The following is a 17,425-nucleotide window of genomic DNA, read 5'->3' on the forward strand; positions in this document are numbered from 1 at the left end:
ATCCCTTTGGGAGTATGGACCCAAGATCATTATGGGGGTGCAGAAAGTAGAAGGTCTGGCTTCTGAAATTGCTTCTCCACTGGACATGGGCTCAGCATTTTCTATAATGGTTGCCTGACATAATACAATCAGTGCTTCCTACACATCCTGACAGAATACAGTTGGTGCATCCTACACATGCTTCCCATATGTGGGATAGATAAGCCTGTGCAGAGGGAGACGAGACAAAGTCAGAGCCACCATATGACTGCTTCTGTGCTGAAGGTAAAGGCTACTTAGTGTGTAGACCCAGAAAGGAATTACTAGTAGGTGGGATGATGAGTATTACGTAACCACAAGAATGAGGAGATTAAGAAAGCAAGTGAGGGGGCTGAGTGGTAGCGCACCTGGTTAAGCGCATGTGTTACAATGCACAAGGACCCGGGTTCAAGCCCTCAGCTTCCACCTGCAGGGGGAAAACTTCATGAATGGTGAAGCAGGGCTGCAGGTGTCTCTCTGTCTCTCTCCCTCTCTATCACCCCCTTCCCTCTTGATTTCTGGCTGTCTCTATCCAATAAATAAAGAAAATAATAATAATAAAAGAAAGTGAGGAGATGAGTGAGGAGATGTGTGTTGAAGAATGATCAATGCAGTTTTAGGGAATTCTTTCTTGACTGCAGAAAAGAAATGGTATAAACCAGCCATGTTGTCTCAGCCTCAAATGCAGTGTAGGAGAAGAGATTTAGCGTCTTGGACATTTGCTCCATAGAGTAGAATGAACTCTGGACTTGTACTCAGAAGTCCCGGCTTCCATCCAACCCTTTACCAGTCATTCATGGATTCATGTTCCTGTGGTGCTCAAAAAGTTCATACATATTTGCTTGGGGGAACCCCTGTCTACTTTTCTTGGCCCACCTAAACTGAAGGGATAATTGGGGTACAATGAGAAACAAAGTTTCCTGATACTCATTACTAATACTAAGACTTGGTACCCATTTTGAGAGACAGATCACCAAAAAGATAGGAAGTTAGGGAGAGGAGTGATATGAGAGTACAATTCTGAGAAGTTGATCTGGTAACAGAAAACAGTTCCTGATTCAGAGATGACAGAATGCCCTGAGAATGGATAGGGTCATTCTTTCTATTATCAGTAATATAGCCATTATAACTCGGTGATTTGGGGGTAATTTTAGCATGTTCGTGTGAAGCTGTACTTAGAAGTTCACCCTAAGGAGAGCCAGCTCTAAATTCCAGATCGTTATGGTGCCCACTATCTCAAATGGTCCTAGACCTCTTTCAAAATAGATCCAGTTTATGTCTACCTTCAGTGTACTGTGTGTGTTTGTGTGTGTCTGTGTGTTTTCTAATCAGATATATATATATATACATATATTAAATAGTAATTCCATCACTTTGTGACTTATGAGCACCTCTCCCCATCTTGTATTTTAAATTATAGTCATTGCTCCCCATCATTAGTTAAACAGTTATGAGCAATTCCTCACCTATATAGAGCTAAGTTTCTCTGTTTGTATAAAGAAAAAAAGGGGGGCGCTCTCACAACATCTTTTTAATACACATATCAAAAGTTTCATCTATTTGGGCTGTTTACTGACTATTCATGTGAGAGAAATGCATGTTTGTGTCTTCATCAAAGTCTTCCTTTCATATTGAATAAATAACTGATTGGAAAGAAGGAAAAGAAAGAAAGAAAGGGAGGAAGAAGGAAGGAAGGAAGAAGGAAGGAAGGAAGGAAGGAAGGAAGGAAGGAAGGAAGGAAGGAAAATATATGATTTCTGAGAGTAGTATCAGCTCTAACATTTTCTAGTTCTGGGATCGGGAAATAAGTTTCCTTAATGCTCCCTTCATGTCACGATTTCTCAGGCTATAGGTGAAGGGATTCACCATGGGAGTCAACACTGTGAAGATCACAGTGGCCACCGTGTCTTTTACTGTGTACAAGGAAGATGAAGGATGCATATAGACCCCCAGGATTGCCCCATAGAACAGGGAGACTGACCACTGTGATGTGGGACCCACATGTGGGCATGGCTTTCCTTATTCCCTGGGCAGATGGCAGTTTCAGGACATTAGAGAAGATGTAAACATAGGAGACTATGATACATGTAAAGGGTGTCAGAAATACCATTGCACCCACAGTGAATAAAATCAGGATATTAATAAAGATATCAGAACAGGAGAGCAGTAGCATAGGGTAAGGATCACAAAAAAAGTGGTGCAGAGCATTGCTGGAACAAAATAACAGCTGGACCATGAAAAGAATGTGTATGAGGGCATGCAGATTGGTGACAACCCAGGAGACAGCCAGCAGAAGAAGACAGAGCTTGGGCCTCATGATCATGGTGTAGTGCAGTGGGGAACTGATGGCAACATAGCGGTCATAGGCCATGACACTCAGGAGGAAGCCATCCATGTTGACAAAGGTGATGAAAAAGTAGATCTGGGTCATGCATCCCACGAAGGAGATGGACTTGCTTCCCATCATGTGATTCACCAGCATCTTAGGGACTGTGACTGATGAAGCACAAATGTCCACACAGGAGAGGTTGGCCAAGAAGAAGTACATGGGGGTATGGAGGCGGCTGTCCCATCTGATGGCCAGGATGATGAGAGAGTTCCCAATGATGGTGACCAGGTAGATACAGAAGAACAGCCCAAAGAGAATCTCTTCTTGCTCTGACTTCCCAGAGTGTCCCAGGAGAAGGAATTCTGTGACTGTAGTCTGGTTGACTTTGTCCATACCTGCAGGGATAAGATCTCATTTGGGCACATTTTTTGTGTTTGGAAAAGTTTTTTTTGCTTTGTTGAGCATTATTGAATAATTTGTTTATCAAAATTAGATTCTTTTATAATATACCTGAGTTTCAAGTGCACAGTGTTGCATATTAACACTTGTATATATGCATTGTTTGCCACCAAAAGTCTAGTTTTTATCCATCAAACAATTGAAATCCCTGTAGCTGATTATTCTCCTTAACATTTCCCTTTCAGAAACTACTGCTTTTCTTCGAGATCTTATTTATACTTGAAGAAATATTTCATTATTCCATTGTAAACATTTCAGGTATGCATCACTGGACATCAACATATAGATCCCCTCTGTCCTTATTTGCACCTTTTTTCCCAGACCTTTTGTTCCTCTCACTCCCCGTCTGGTAATCACAAATTGGTCTTATAGTCCAAAATTCTATTGTTATCTTAATCAATCTATTCATTTTCTCTGTTATCCAAATATGAGTGAATTAATAGGGCATTTTTCATTCTTCGTCTGACTCATTTCACTTAGCTTAATACGCTCTAGGTTCTTCTATGATTTTCTAAATGATAGGATTTAATATGTTTATAGCTGAATAGTATTGCATTGTGTATACATCACAACTACTTTACCCAGTCTTTTGTCAATGGAAACTTAAGTCATTTCCAAATCCTTACTAATCTGAATAATGCTATGGTGAAAAGGGGGTTGCTCAGTTACTTTGTGTGTGTATGTGTTCCTCGAGTAAATATAAAAAATGGGATAGTGGAATGATAGGCTATTTCTAGTCCAATTTTTTAATTGTTTATATTTATTTATTATCCCTTTTGTTGCCCTTGTTTTATTGTTGTAGTTATTATTGTTGTTATTGATGTTGTTAGATAGGACAGAGAGAAATGGAAAGAGGAGGGGAAGACAGAGAGGGGAAGAGATAGATAGAAACCTGCAGACCAGTTTGACGGCCTGTGAAGCAACTTCCCTGAAGGTGGGGAGCCAGGATCTCAAACGGGGATCCTTATGCTGGTCCTTGTTTTGTGCCACGTGCACTTAACCCGCTGCGCTACTGCCCGACTCCCTATTCCAATTTTTTAAAGGAATCTTCATACTGTTTTCTATAATGGCTACTCCAACAGACTCCCAGCAACAGTATAATAAGCTTCCTTTTGTCCACATCCTCACCAGTACTTATCTGTTATCTTTTTGGTAATAGCCATTCTCACTAGTGTGAAGTAATATATCACTTTCTCATTTCTATTTTCACTCATCATAAAAAAAACCATTCAACTTCAATGGGTGTGAATGTTGACACTTCTTAGCAAAATTTAGTATTTCCATACATTTTAATAAAAATAAGGTTTTGACATTGTTGAGTTCATCTATTTTGGATATTGACCACCTTTTGGATGCACCATTTGTAAAGGTCCATTCCAATCATGTAATTAGATATTCTTTATAAGTTGTGTCATTTATTTTAGAATACCTGTGTAATTTTTGAGGCTAAAATTGCATTCACTATAGTTTTTTAAATTTTTATTCTAGTCCTATTTTCTGAGTAGAATATAGATTTTTAAATTTTATTAGTGATTTAATAATGATTTACAAAATTATGAGATAATAGGTGTAATTCCAAAGCGCTCTCACCACCAGAGTTCTGTGTCTCTGTTCTTTTTTAAGGCAGAGTAACTAAACAGGTGTGAGTATAAGAGCAGTGGGAGCTAGAGATGTGCTGCCTCACAGGTCAGCCTGCGAGGCGTCATGGCCGTGACCTGCCTGGCCGCCTGTGATTGGTGAGCTATGTTCACAGAACCAGTGCTCAGAGTCCATATTCAGAACCATGTTTTTGCCTTTCCCCAAATAAAAGAATTTTCCTTTCTTCTCTCCGCTCTCTTCTGAACTCCCCTCCCCCTCATCCCCTCTCAATTTCTCTCTGTCATATCAAATTTAAAAAAATTACATAGCCTAATTTATCTCATTTTAATAAATGAAATCTAAACTCTGGGTGGGAACTGTGTGGAATTATATCCCTATTATCTTATAATTTTGTAAGGCAATATAAAGCAATAATAAAAATAATCTAAACTCTGCTCTCTTGATAGTGAAATAGACTTAAACCGTTTTATTGATTTATTATAGGTAATTAACCAGTATGAGTAAAGGGTATTTAGCATTATTCCAGTGGACCTTTTATCCTGATCATACTAGAATATCACTGTGTCTCTATACACACATGTACATGCACAGGCGGTGTCTAGCATTGCTGAATCGTCTTTTGAGATAAACAATTTAATCTTCTCTTCATCATAATGGGGAGTGTGTAAGAGAGAAGTTTCTGGTAAAGCTATTGTTGGAGGCAAGTGTTATGGAGCAGATTGACAGTGTCATTCTGTGCGCAGGAACAGAGACTGTTGAAAAAGCGGTGCACTGCCAAAGCAACTGAGAAGGCCATCTTTATGGACACCCATATATATCTGAGCCCAGAGCGAGGACTTCAGCTCAGCTGGTCCTGTGAAGAGGCCACATGTTCCAGCTTACTGCCTCTGTGAAGGAGCAGAGATTCAATGATCTGTGAATTAATTTTCACCAGCCATCAAAATATACAGTCAAGAACAGTGAATATAAGGTGTCCGAGTCCAGTTCCCAGAACAACAGGTGACCAGAGTAAATAGAAAGTATCTTTCAATGTCCTTCGTGCATAGAGAACACATATGTCATAGGAACTACCATTTAACTGCCACTTTATCAGAATTCCGTAATGAGTAATTTAAGCCTCTCTTCATAGGCACACAACACATAACGGCACCTGCATTAGAGTTTCTTCTGGATTGAAGTTTTCAGTTTAATTTTTTTCTTTCTTTGCTTTTCTTTTTTGCTGCCAGATTATCACACTGGCTCAGTGTCTACACTGTGACTTCACTGCTCCCAGTGGCCATTTGTTTTCCCTTTTTCTTTATTTAATAGGGGGTGAGAAACATAAAGAGGTAGAGAGGAGTAGGAGGGGGAGAAAGGTAAAGACAGTGAAAGGATGCTCCTACAACACAGCCCAACACAGTAACTGGGTGTGCCTCCACCTCCAGCCTCCTCAGTTTAATTTTTGTTCTTTTGCCTCCAGGGTTATCACTGGGGTTGCATTGGATCAACCTTCTCGTGGTGCATCCCGTGAGTACCCATTCATTGGGGAAACTGACGATCCTTCCTAGCTGACTGAATCCACATGGATCCCAGTCACTTTCAAAGTCAGCAACAAGCAGCTCCTGACAGCTTTCAACCTGACGCTGTTGACTGGCTACGGAAGAAGGGCAAACGCTAGAAGAAGAACTGGGGCTGTGTGCTTGCACTATGAATCCACTGCTCCTGTAGGCCATTTTTTTGCCTTTGTTGTTACTGTCCTTGTTGTCATCACTGTTGTTGTTGGATGGGACAGAGAGAAACTGAGAGAAGAGGGGAAGACAAATAGGGGGAGAGGTAGAGGGGAAGACAGATAGGTGGAGAGAAAGACACCTGTAGACCTGCTTCACCACTGTAAAGCGACCTCCCCTGCAGGTGGGGAGCTGGGGACTCGAACCAGGATCCTTGCACCTGTCCTTACGCTTAGCCCGCTGCGCACCATGTGCTGCATTTAACCCACTGTGCTACTGCCCGACCCCCAGTTTAATTCTTTAATGAACTCACCTACAGTCCAAACTCTTTCATTTATTTTATTTTATTTTATTTTTGGTCATCAATGAATTTCACCTGTTAATTTTCACTATTACAATGGCCAAAGTTATTCCATTTTTGTCAAATGTCTGGTAATGAAATACTTATGTTAAACCAAGGAAATGTGACCTGTCTAAATCAAAACTTAAGAGGTTTAAGAACTTTATGATTTTACCTTAGCAAATAGGCATTGTACCTCTGTAGACAACATGTCAGTGTTAATTATCCAAATAGTAGGGAAAAGTAGTGGTGAAGAACATAACTAAATAAGTAGTGGAATTATTAACATATTGAAGCTTAAGGGAGGATAGTCATGGTGGCAAAAAATATTCCATGTACCTGTATCCTTAAAGAAGTAATACTACATGTGGTGGGTTTTACTATTACAATTTTGTTTTAGGCATTACACAACCATAGCATTTTTTTAAAAGTTTTCAATCCAAGAGGACTTTCAAAAATGATGACAAACCCCTTAAAAACTGATTTCTACCTTTACTATATAGTGGAAGATTTTTTTTTCATAGCTAAGTAGCCACAACACTGAGATAGAACAAAGCCATTAATACTGCCAAGTTTGAAATGAGTGGCTGAATAAGTCCGTGGTATATATCAGCTATTAAAAATGGTGATTCTACTTTCTTCATTCCATCTTGATGGAGCCTGAAGGAATCAAGATAAGAAATATAAAGAGAAGGATGGGGCCCGGGTGGTGGTGCACCTGGTTAAGCGCACACATTACAGTGTGCAGGGACCCAGGTTCTAGCCCCTGGTCCTCACCTGTAGGGGGAAAGTTTCACAAGTGGTGAAGCAGGGCTGCAGGTGTCTCTCTGTCTCTCTTCCTCTCCTTCTCTCTTTCTCCCCCTCTCCTCTCAATTTCTCTCTGTCTGTATCCAATAATAAATAAATAAATATATTTTTTAAAAAAGAGGAGGATGAATATGGGATAATCTCACTCATAGACAGAAGTTGAAAAATACTACCATGATGCCAGCCTGCCTTCCCTGGGCACACAACCTCTCCATTGTGTCCTGGAACCCCCACTTCCCCAGAGCCCTGCCCCACTATGGAAAGATAGAAACAAGCTGGGGATATGGATCCACCTGTAAACACCCATATCCAATGGAGAAGGAATTACAGAAGCCAGACCTCCCGCCTTCTACACCCCTTAGAGGTCTTTGGTCCATACTCCTAGAGGGATAAAGAATAGGGAACCTTCCAATGGAGGGTTGGGATGGGATATGGCACTCGGGTGGTGAGAATTGTATAAATTATATCCTTCCTATCCCACAATCTTGTCATTATTAAATTAACAATAATAAATTTTAAAAAGAAGTTGAAAAATAAGAACTAAGCAGAACTTGGACTGGAGTTGGTGTACTGCACCAAAGTAAAGGGCTCTGGGGTGGTGGGGGAGGATTCAGGTCCTGGTAAATGATGGCAGAGGACCTTGTGGAGGTTGTATTGTTATGTGGAAAACTGGGAAATGCTATGCATGTAGAAACTATTATATTTACAATAGTAAATTTACATTCGACAAATGTAAAACATCAATTCCCCAATAAATAATTTAAAAAAAAAAAAAAAAAGGACTTGGGCTGGGGAGGGTTCAGGTCCTGGTACATGGTGTCAGAGGACCTAGAGGGGGTTGAATTGGTAGGTGGAAAACTGAGAAAGGTTATACAAGTACAGACTATTGTATTTATTTTTTTCTTACTGTATTTTATTATTGACTGTAAACTGTTAATCCTCCAATTAGTATATATATACAAGTTTGTATCTTATTTTGCCAGTAGTAATCAGCATCTCATCTGTTTAATCATTCTTTTGGTTTCTCAGACTGGATCATTTCCTTGAAAAAGTAATGATGATGAGAAAGCATTAACTCTTTTCAGACTTCTCCTATCCCCTATCTTCTCTTAGTAAGTAGATTTACGATGCCTTGCAAACAGGGACAGCAGCTCACTGTTAGCATGAAGAAGCTTCAGATCAGAGACCTCCACATTTTTTGCACCCACTTTAGGGGTTAGGGTGTCAAGAGCTGTCATGTAAACCATTATTTCCCACATAAAATAAGTTGTGGTAGCTTCAGGGGGGAGAATTTGTACAGGCTAGATAGGCAGATGATTAATATAGGAGATCTGTGTTATTAAAAATATAGAGAAAGAAAATGGGGGCTGGCCAGAGCCCCACCCCACTAAGGAAAGGTAGAGACAGACTAGGAGTGTGGATCCACCTATCAACCCCCATGTATAGCGGAGAAACAATTACAGAAGCCAGACCTCCCACCTTCTGTACCCCATAAAGATCTTTGGTCCATACTCCCAGAGGGATAAAGAATAAGGAACCTTCCAATGGAGAGGATGGGATATGGGGGGAGCTGGCGGGTTAAGCGCACATGGTGCAAAGCACAAGAGCCAGTGTAAGGATCCCGGTGAGAGCCCCAGCTCCCCACCTTCAGGGGGTCGCTTCGTAGGCGGTGAAGCAGGTCTGCAGGTGTCTATCTCTCCTCCTCTGTCTTGCCCTCCTCTCTAGATTTCTCTCTGTCCTACCCAACAACAATAACAATAACAACTACAACAACGAAAAATGGCCTCCAGGAGCAGTGGATTCCTGGTGCAGGCACTGAGCCCCAGTGATAACCCTGGACGCAAAAAAATTTTTAAAAAGGTGGAGTCGGGTGGTAGCACAGCAGGTTAAGCGCAAGTGGGACAAGCGCAACGACTGGTTTAAGGATCCTGGTTCAAGCCTCCAGCTCCCTACCTGCAGGGGAGTCCCTCCACAGGCGGTGAAGCAGGTCTACAGGTGTCTGTCTTTCTCTCCCCCTCTCTGTCTTACCCTCCTCTCTCCATTTCTCTCTGTCTTATCTAACAATGACGACATCAATAACAACAGCAATAACTGCAACAACAATAAAAAAACAACAAGGGCAACAAAAGGGAAAAAATAAATAAATATAAACAAATAAAAATTAAAAATTTTAAAAGATAAAAAATAAATAAAATAAAATAAGATTTAAAAAAGAGAGAGGATGGGATATGGCTCTCTGGTGGTGGGAATTGTATGAATTGTACCCCTCTTATCCCACAATCTTGTTGAACATTATTAAATCACCAATAATAAATTTTTTAAAATAAGTTGAAAAATAAGAAAACACAAAGCAGAACTTGGACTGGGGTTTGTGTATTGCACCAAAGTAAAAGACTCTGAAGTTAGGGGGAAAGTTCAGGTCCTGGAACATGATGGAAGAGAAGGACCTAGAGGAGGCTGAATTGTTATGTGAAAAAATGAGAAATGTTACACATGTAAAAACTACTGTGTTTTACTACTGACTGTAAGCCATTAATCCCCTCAATATAGAAAAAAATGGGGTCTGGGTGGTGGTACACTTGGTTGAATATATTCATTACCATGCAAAAGGACCTGGGTTCAGGTTCCTGGCCCCCACCTATAGAGGGAATGGTGGAGGCGACTTCACTGCTGCTGTCAGACAAAGTCTGAGCAAGCCAGGACTGAACTGAAACTATTCATCCTTTTTGTGAAATGGCAGAGGTGACATCACGTCTGTTGCCAGACAAAGTCCGAACAGACTGGAACCTACTGCAGAGCGGGAAGTTCTAGACTAAACCGAAGCTATTTGTTTTTAATTACATTGATAATTTGAGGACTTATTAGCTATATTGCAAATACACAAATATTACCTGTGGACAATAGAAAGAGATCCCCAGGGGAAGTACATAGTGACAGCAATTATGGCAGTGAGTGTGACAAAACTAAAAATGGCCTAGGAGCAGAAGCTGCTGTACCCACTGAAAGGCTTTCAGAAAAAGAGCTATTTGTCACCACTACAGCTTCTCAATCAGCTGGACTCAGACCAAAAAAGCCAGAATTACAGGTGGCTTATAGCATGAGTGGCAGACTGTGATCTCCATCTAAATATAGAGAGGCCTTATTACTTACCCTCACCCACAGACTCCCTGCTTCCACTTACAGGTATCTATAATAAATACAGAGGTTGTGTAGTTAAATAGCTAATGTTAGGGTATATGGGTAGAAGTTAGTGAACTTTCATATATGCAAAGGTGAACCAGAAGAAAGGCCCCATGATGTGTGCTTACTTTACAGCAGAAGATTTCTTTAGGTGGACAGCTTACTATAATCTAATTAGACTTATCCAAGAGTGGGTTAAGAAGAAAAGCTATTAGATTTAGCTCCAGAGAAAAATGTTTATTCATACAGAAGGTCAGAACAGGGAGATGGTCAAAACACAGATGGTCATTTCAAGGAAGCTTTCAAGGGAAGATTTAGGCTACCCCAGACCCAAGAAACTTTCAAGGGGACATCAGGATGCCCCAGACCTAGGGAAGTTTCTAAGGAAAACATACCTATAATAATGTTGTTTAAGGTTATTCTTGATGTTAATGAAAACAATCTTACATGATTTCAACACTATCCAAGCAAAAAGTATTTGAATTATAAATCTCTGCAGACAGAGGGCAGAGACACTTCTCTCCTGCACCTAAGGCAGTGGATGTATCACTCATTCATCTCGCTGACTCCCCCTTTCCTTCAGGGACTCTTAATTACTTTCACTGGGGCTGGCTCCCGGCAAGGGAATGCTACATGAATGGTGAAACAGGGCTGCAGGTGTCTCTATCTCCCTCTCCCCTCTCAATTTTTCTCCAACAAAATAGGAACAGAAAAAGGTGGGGGGGGGGATGGCTGCTGGGAGTGGTAGATTCATAGTACAAGCACAGAGCCCTAGCAATAACCCTGGAGACAATAAGAGAGAGAGAGGAAGAATATGAATGAAAAGAAAATGTATTAAAAGCCAACAATGAAAATCATATATATGGACCTTCTTTAAGAAATCTTATCTCCTCCATCTCCTCCCCTCCTCACTGAAACCTCTGCTGGTGGCAGGGTAGATGAAGCTCCTGTCTAATTAATGTGACTGTCTGTGAGACATCTAAATATATGTAGTATCAAATATTTCTGTTCTTATCCTGTAAAACTAAGTCTGCTTAATGTCCAAATCAATGTCTTTGGTAGGGCTCAAAGTGACATCCAAGTACTCTCCTTCAGAAGCTGTCATGGCCCTGCTTCCCCAGAGCCTTTCCCTACTGTCATGAAAGAGAGAGACAGGCTGGGAGTATGGATCAATCTGCCAATGCCTCTGTTCAGCGGGGAAGCAATTACAGAAGCCAGACCTTCCACCTTCTGCATCCCATAATGACCTTGGGTCCATACTCCCAGAGGGATAAAGAATAGGAAAGCTATCAGGGGAGGGGAGGGGATGTGGAGTTCTGGTGGGAATTGTGTGGAGTTGTACCTCTCTTACCCTATGGTTTTTGTCAGTGTTTCCACTTTATAAATAAAAATTTTTTTTAAATTTTACCAAAAGTAAAAATCTCTGGGTTGAGGGTAAGGGTGGATGTTAGCCTTCACTGGGATGGGGGGGGGGGGGGTGTAGGATGGAACACAGTCTTTTGGTGGTGGGAATGATGTTTATGTACACTCCTATTAACTTGTAGTCATATAAATCAATTTAAAAAGTTAAGAAGAGGCTGTCATGGGAGCCTGTCTCAGTGAGTGGACACAGGCTTATTGGAGAAGTGGAGCTTGTGGGATGTCTGACAACAGAGGCTCTTTCTGGGTGAGGGACAGGAGCCCTGCACTCTGAGCCTCTAGCCAAGGCTTTAAACAGCCTGTGTTGATATCATTCCTTTCCCCCTGTTTACATTTCAGTTTTGTCCTTAGTTTCTTCCATGGAGATAATATCCTTAACGGGGTAAAATGTACATATCAAACCATAGATGCTCCCCCTTTAAACTTGGTTAGAGACAAGTGTGTCTGTTTCTTACCAAATACCATTCTCTCTGCTTGTGCCATGCTAATCTGTCCAGTGCTGATGGTGACCGTGCCCTCACCTGCTCCCAGATCTTCTTACCTGACTGCAGTCAGTTGTTTCATAGAAGTCCTGTCTCATTGGCTCCCTACTTGACCCTGAATGATGGGAAGTAAATGTCTGAACTAAGGATTTAGTTACCTTTCTTCGCTGGGAGAGAAAATATACATTTAGACCCTGTGGTTCTTCCAGGATGTCTTAGATGCTTGGGAGAAATAAGCAGTTCTCCCTCCCCTGGAGAGTGGTATTTTCACAAGAATCCTACCAGCAGGAGCTGCCAAGTTTGACTGCCTCTAGGGTGGATTCCCCAATGCTCCTCATTACAGGTACACATGCTTCCTGTTGAGTGTTCCTATTCCATCCAAACACAGGAACTAGGAGTGAAAGAAACATTTTTCTTATTACAAATGTATTGTTCTGTTTTTGGACACTCAAATTCCCATTTCTTTATACTCTCTGAAAAAAAAGTCAATGAGAGCAAAAGAAAGGGAGATAGACTTTATGTTGATAAAGTACACAGTACACTTAGATGCTGAGCCCGTGAAAAACTTTGTGAGTCAGTTAACAACAAGGTTGGGTTGTTGCACACTTGGTTAAGCACACACATTATAGTGCACAAGGACCCAGGTTCAAGCCTCTGGTCATCACTTGCAGGGGGAAAGCTTCATGATCAGTGAAGCAATGCTGCAGGTGTTTCTCTCCTTATCTCCTTCTTCCCTTTCAATTTCTCTACCCAAAACAAGTAAATAAATAATATTTTATCAAATAAGTAAATATATATATATTTTTAAAGTGGAATAGCTTGAGCAGTGCTCTGGTAAAAAGAATTGAAAAAAAGTGGAACAGCTATGATGGCAAAAAGGCAAAAGCTGTTTGAAATACTAAAAAATTTTATTAAATATCCACCTTTACTGAAATACTTTCTTTAATTTTTTTTTTACACCAGAACACTGCTCAGCTCTGGCTCATGGTGGTGTGGGGGATTGAACCTGGGACTTTGGAGCCTCAGTCATGAGAATCTCTTTGCATAACTATTATGCTATCTACCCACCGCTCCCTTTCTTTAAAATTTTTATTACCTTTATTTATTTATTGTGTAGAGACAACCAGAAATCAAGAGGGAAGTGGGTGGTAGAGAGGGATATAGAGAGACACCTGCAGGCCTGCTTCACCACTAGCAAAGCTTTCCCCCTGTAGGTGGGGACTGGGGGCTTGAACCCTGGTCCTTGCACATTGTAATATGTGTGCTTAACCAGGTGTACCACCACCCAGACCCCTGAGATAGTTTCTTTTATTTATCTATTTATTATTTATTTTCCCTTTTGTTGCCCTTTTTAGTTGTTGTTGTTGTTGTTGTTATTGCTGTCGTCTTTGTTAAACAGGACAGAGAGAAATGGAGAGAGGAGGGAAAGATAGAGGGGGGGTAGAAAGACAGACACCTGCAGACCTGCTTTAATGCCCTGCAGGTGGGGAGCTGGGGGCTTGAACCTGGATCCTTGTTGGAATTATGTAAGCTTGATAGAGCTTAGGGAGAACTCCCCCATCCTTGGATGGAGGTCTGAGAAGATATCCTCTTGGTTAGTCTCTCTCAACCTAGGTGAGCAAAAGGGGAGAAACTCAGACTTAGTGCTTTCCTTCTTGACTCTCAGGCCCACAGAAACCTCAATACTTCTCCCCATTAACTGCAGGCCACATGGCCGCCTACTTTAAGATTCACTTACTCAAAGTTCACAGAGGAGAACACACCTTATCACACACTCCTAGCAGTGTCCTTTGATTCCTCAATTTGCATTAAACCTTGCTTATCTTCTCTCTATCTTGCCTTAACTGGTTCAACCACTCTCCTCCCCTCAGACACCTTTGGGTAATTAAATGCCTGCATCAGGAGACTAATTATCTTGACCTTTATATGTCTGCATCAATTCTTGTCATACCAGCCCCCTACCATAGGGGCAAGCCAACCTTTGAGAAACTTGTAATTTCTGACAAATTTGAATAATGTTCTTTGTTTGGTTTTCTATTTAAACCTTGCCCACCTGCTAATAAACGAGACCTGAGACCTGAGACTTGAGATCTGAGGTCTGAGCACGCTACAGGTCTCCCCGCTGTCTTTAATTCGTGTCGTCTCTTGAGCGAGCGAGAAAAGAACCGGTCCGTTACCTTTCCCCTGAAGATCACCCCACCAGAGACCCCGACAGATCCTTACACCAGTCCTTGCACTTTGCACCACTTGCTCTTAACCCACTGGCTACCACCTGACTCCTGAGATAGTTTCTTTTTTTTTAATTATTATCTTTATTTATTGGATAGAGACAGCCAGAACTGAGAGGAAAGAGGAAGACAGAGAGGGAGTGAGACAGAGAGACACCTGCAGCCCTGCTTCACCACTTGTGAAGCTTTCCCACTGCAGGTGGGGACTGGGGGCTAGAACCCAGGTCCTTGTGCACTGTAACCAGTGCACTCAACCAGGTGCGCCACCACCCAGCCCCCTGAGATAGTTTCTTATACCTTTCTCAAACCATACTAATTCTGGAATTCAGAAGTGTTGGTGATAATCAGATGTTTGAGTTACCAGGTAAAAATTATGTTAAGGGCTGGGGAGACAGCACACTGGTTATGTAAATTACTTTTCATGCTTCAGACTCTGATATGTGGAATCTGGAAAAAGGTCATAGACATACAGAACTTCAGCAGTTACCAGAGAGTAAGGGTTAAGGGATTATGAGGCACATAGTTTCAGCTATGTGATATGGGACCCACATGTAGACAGGGCTTTCTTTATTCCCTGGGCAGATGGCAACTTCAGGACATTAGACAGGGTAAGGGTCACAGAAGAAGTGGTGCAAAGTACTGTTGGAACAAAATGTGAGTCTGACCATGAGAAGAGTGTGCAGGAGAGCATGCAGGTTAGTGATGATCCAGGAGACAGCCAGCAGGAGGAGACAGAGCTTGGGCCTCATGATTCTGGTGTAGTGCAGTGGGGAACTGATGGCAACATAGCGGTCATAGGCCATGACACTCAGGAGGAAGCCATCCATGTTGACAAAGGTGATGAAAAAGTAGATCTGGGTCATGCATCCCACGAAGGAGATGGACTTGCTTCCCATCATGTGATTCACCAGCATCTTAGGGACTGTGACTGATGAAGCACAAATGTCCACACAGGAGAGGTTGGTCAAGAAGAAGTACATGGGAGTATGGAGGCGGCTGTCCCAGCTGAAGGCCAGGATGATGAGAGAGTTCCCGATGATGGTGACCAGGTAGATACAGAAGAACAGCCCAAAGAGAATCTCTTCTTGCTCTGACTTCCCAGAGTGTCCCAGGAGAAGGAATTCTGTGACTCTGGTTTGGTTTACTTTGTCCATTTCTGCAGGTGAGAAATAGTCATTACTCATATCCTCATAGGAGCATATGTTATGTTTTGGATCAACATATATTCATTTTTATCATAATTAATATAAGATAAATAATCTCATCAGTCATGTTAGAGAAATCCTAGTTAATTTCAACAGTAATTACAAATAACTATAGTTTTAATTATTCCATGGACATATTGTTTTATTTTGAATATAGTGCATAACTTTGTCTAATAATTCAGATCCTATATTCCATTTTATAAGTGAAGAAACTGAGACATAGTGTAGATAAATTATATTCCCAAGTTCACAGTCATTAAAAGATAAAGTTCCACGGCCAATGGTTAAGCACACATGTTAACATGTTCAAGCACCAGGGTTCACCCAGTCCTCACCTGCAGGAGACTAGCAGTAAAGAAAGGTTGCAGGTGTCTTTCTTTCTGTCTCCCTCCCTTTCTCCCCCTCCTCTCTCAATTTCTCTCTCTCTATCCAAAATAATAAATGAAATAAAAGATAGGTCAGTTGAGGTTTTTTTCTTTCTTCTTGCTATAGTTGCATTACCTAAAATTATCATCACTTTAACCATGTGACTAAACTAAGTCCCATATTACAAAACTTCAGATTTTATCAGTAGCATTTGTATTTTCCAAGAATTTGGGAAGTTTGGGGGTTTGGAAAGATTTGTTTTATTACTTATCCTCAATGTTTTAGCTTCTATTAACTTGTCACCATACATCACATCTGTTGAGTCTCTTGACTTGACCATGTTATTCAAGTGGCTGAGTGCAACCTTCTTCTGCCTTTCTGAAGAAGAATATGAGAAGTCAGTAGTTGAGAGAAGGTCTGGGCACAGAACTTTGGTGATGGGAGTGGTGTGGAGCTATATCCCAATTATAATTGTGTAAATCACTAATAGGAAGATTTTAAAAAGGATTCAGTGAAGTGTAGACAAAAAGAGAAATCAGCAGTAGTATTGAATTGTTTTTGCTACTGGACTGAAATGACTTACTGATCAAAGAGAAAATGCGGGAGTCAGGTGGTAGGGCAGGAGGTTAAGCGCACATGACAGCAAAGCGCAAGGACTGTAGTAAGGATCCTGGTTCGAGCCCCCAGCTCCCCACCTGCAGAGGAGTCGTTTCATAGGCGGTGAAGCAGGTATGCAAGTGTCTATCTTTCTCTCCCCCTTTCTGTCTTTCCCTCCTCTCTACATTCTCTATGTCCCATCCAAAAACGACAACATCAATAATTACAACAATAAAATAAGGGCAACAAAAGGAAATAAATAAATATTATTTTAAAAAGAGAGAAAATGCATCAAGCAGATAATTCCAGAGCTAAGAACTCATTCATTATAAGCAGGGTAGTTAGATAAAACACTGTGAATGTATTGCTCCTGCAAGAATGGAACTTAAATATTAATAAAGAGAAGATACATTCCCATTGATATCAAGGACCAGAGGTGGGGGGAGTTGGGAATAAGATTATAATGTAACCTAATTAGCTGAGCACAGGATATGCAGGAAATACTTTTAGAATGCTGACTGTAGATTTTACATAAAATGCTCATAATAGTTTGCCTACCACTCTGAATTTTTTAAAATAAGTAATAATAAAAAAGTATTAGAATATGTATCCTTTGTTTTTCTTGCATACTTCCCCTTCATGCCTGAGTAGGTAAAGTATTACTAGAAGGTAAGCATATTCTGATTTTAG

The 17,425-nt window shown here is 41.0% G+C and overlaps 2 pseudogenes; both read right to left on the minus strand.

Moving 5' to 3' along the window:
- Positions 1-1,803: 1,803 nt before the first annotated feature.
- LOC103117136 (olfactory receptor 1361-like) lies at positions 1,804-2,740 on the minus strand (annotated as a pseudogene).
- A 12,356-nt stretch (positions 2,741-15,096) lies between these two features.
- Positions 15,097-15,721, minus strand: LOC103117137 (olfactory receptor 1361-like; annotated as a pseudogene).
- Between the last annotated feature and the right edge of the window lie 1,704 nt (positions 15,722-17,425).

The sequence above is a fragment of the Erinaceus europaeus genome, chromosome 9, assembly GCF_950295315.1.
Source record: "Erinaceus europaeus chromosome 9, mEriEur2.1, whole genome shotgun sequence".
Classification (NCBI taxonomy): domain Eukaryota; kingdom Metazoa; phylum Chordata; class Mammalia; order Eulipotyphla; family Erinaceidae; genus Erinaceus; species Erinaceus europaeus.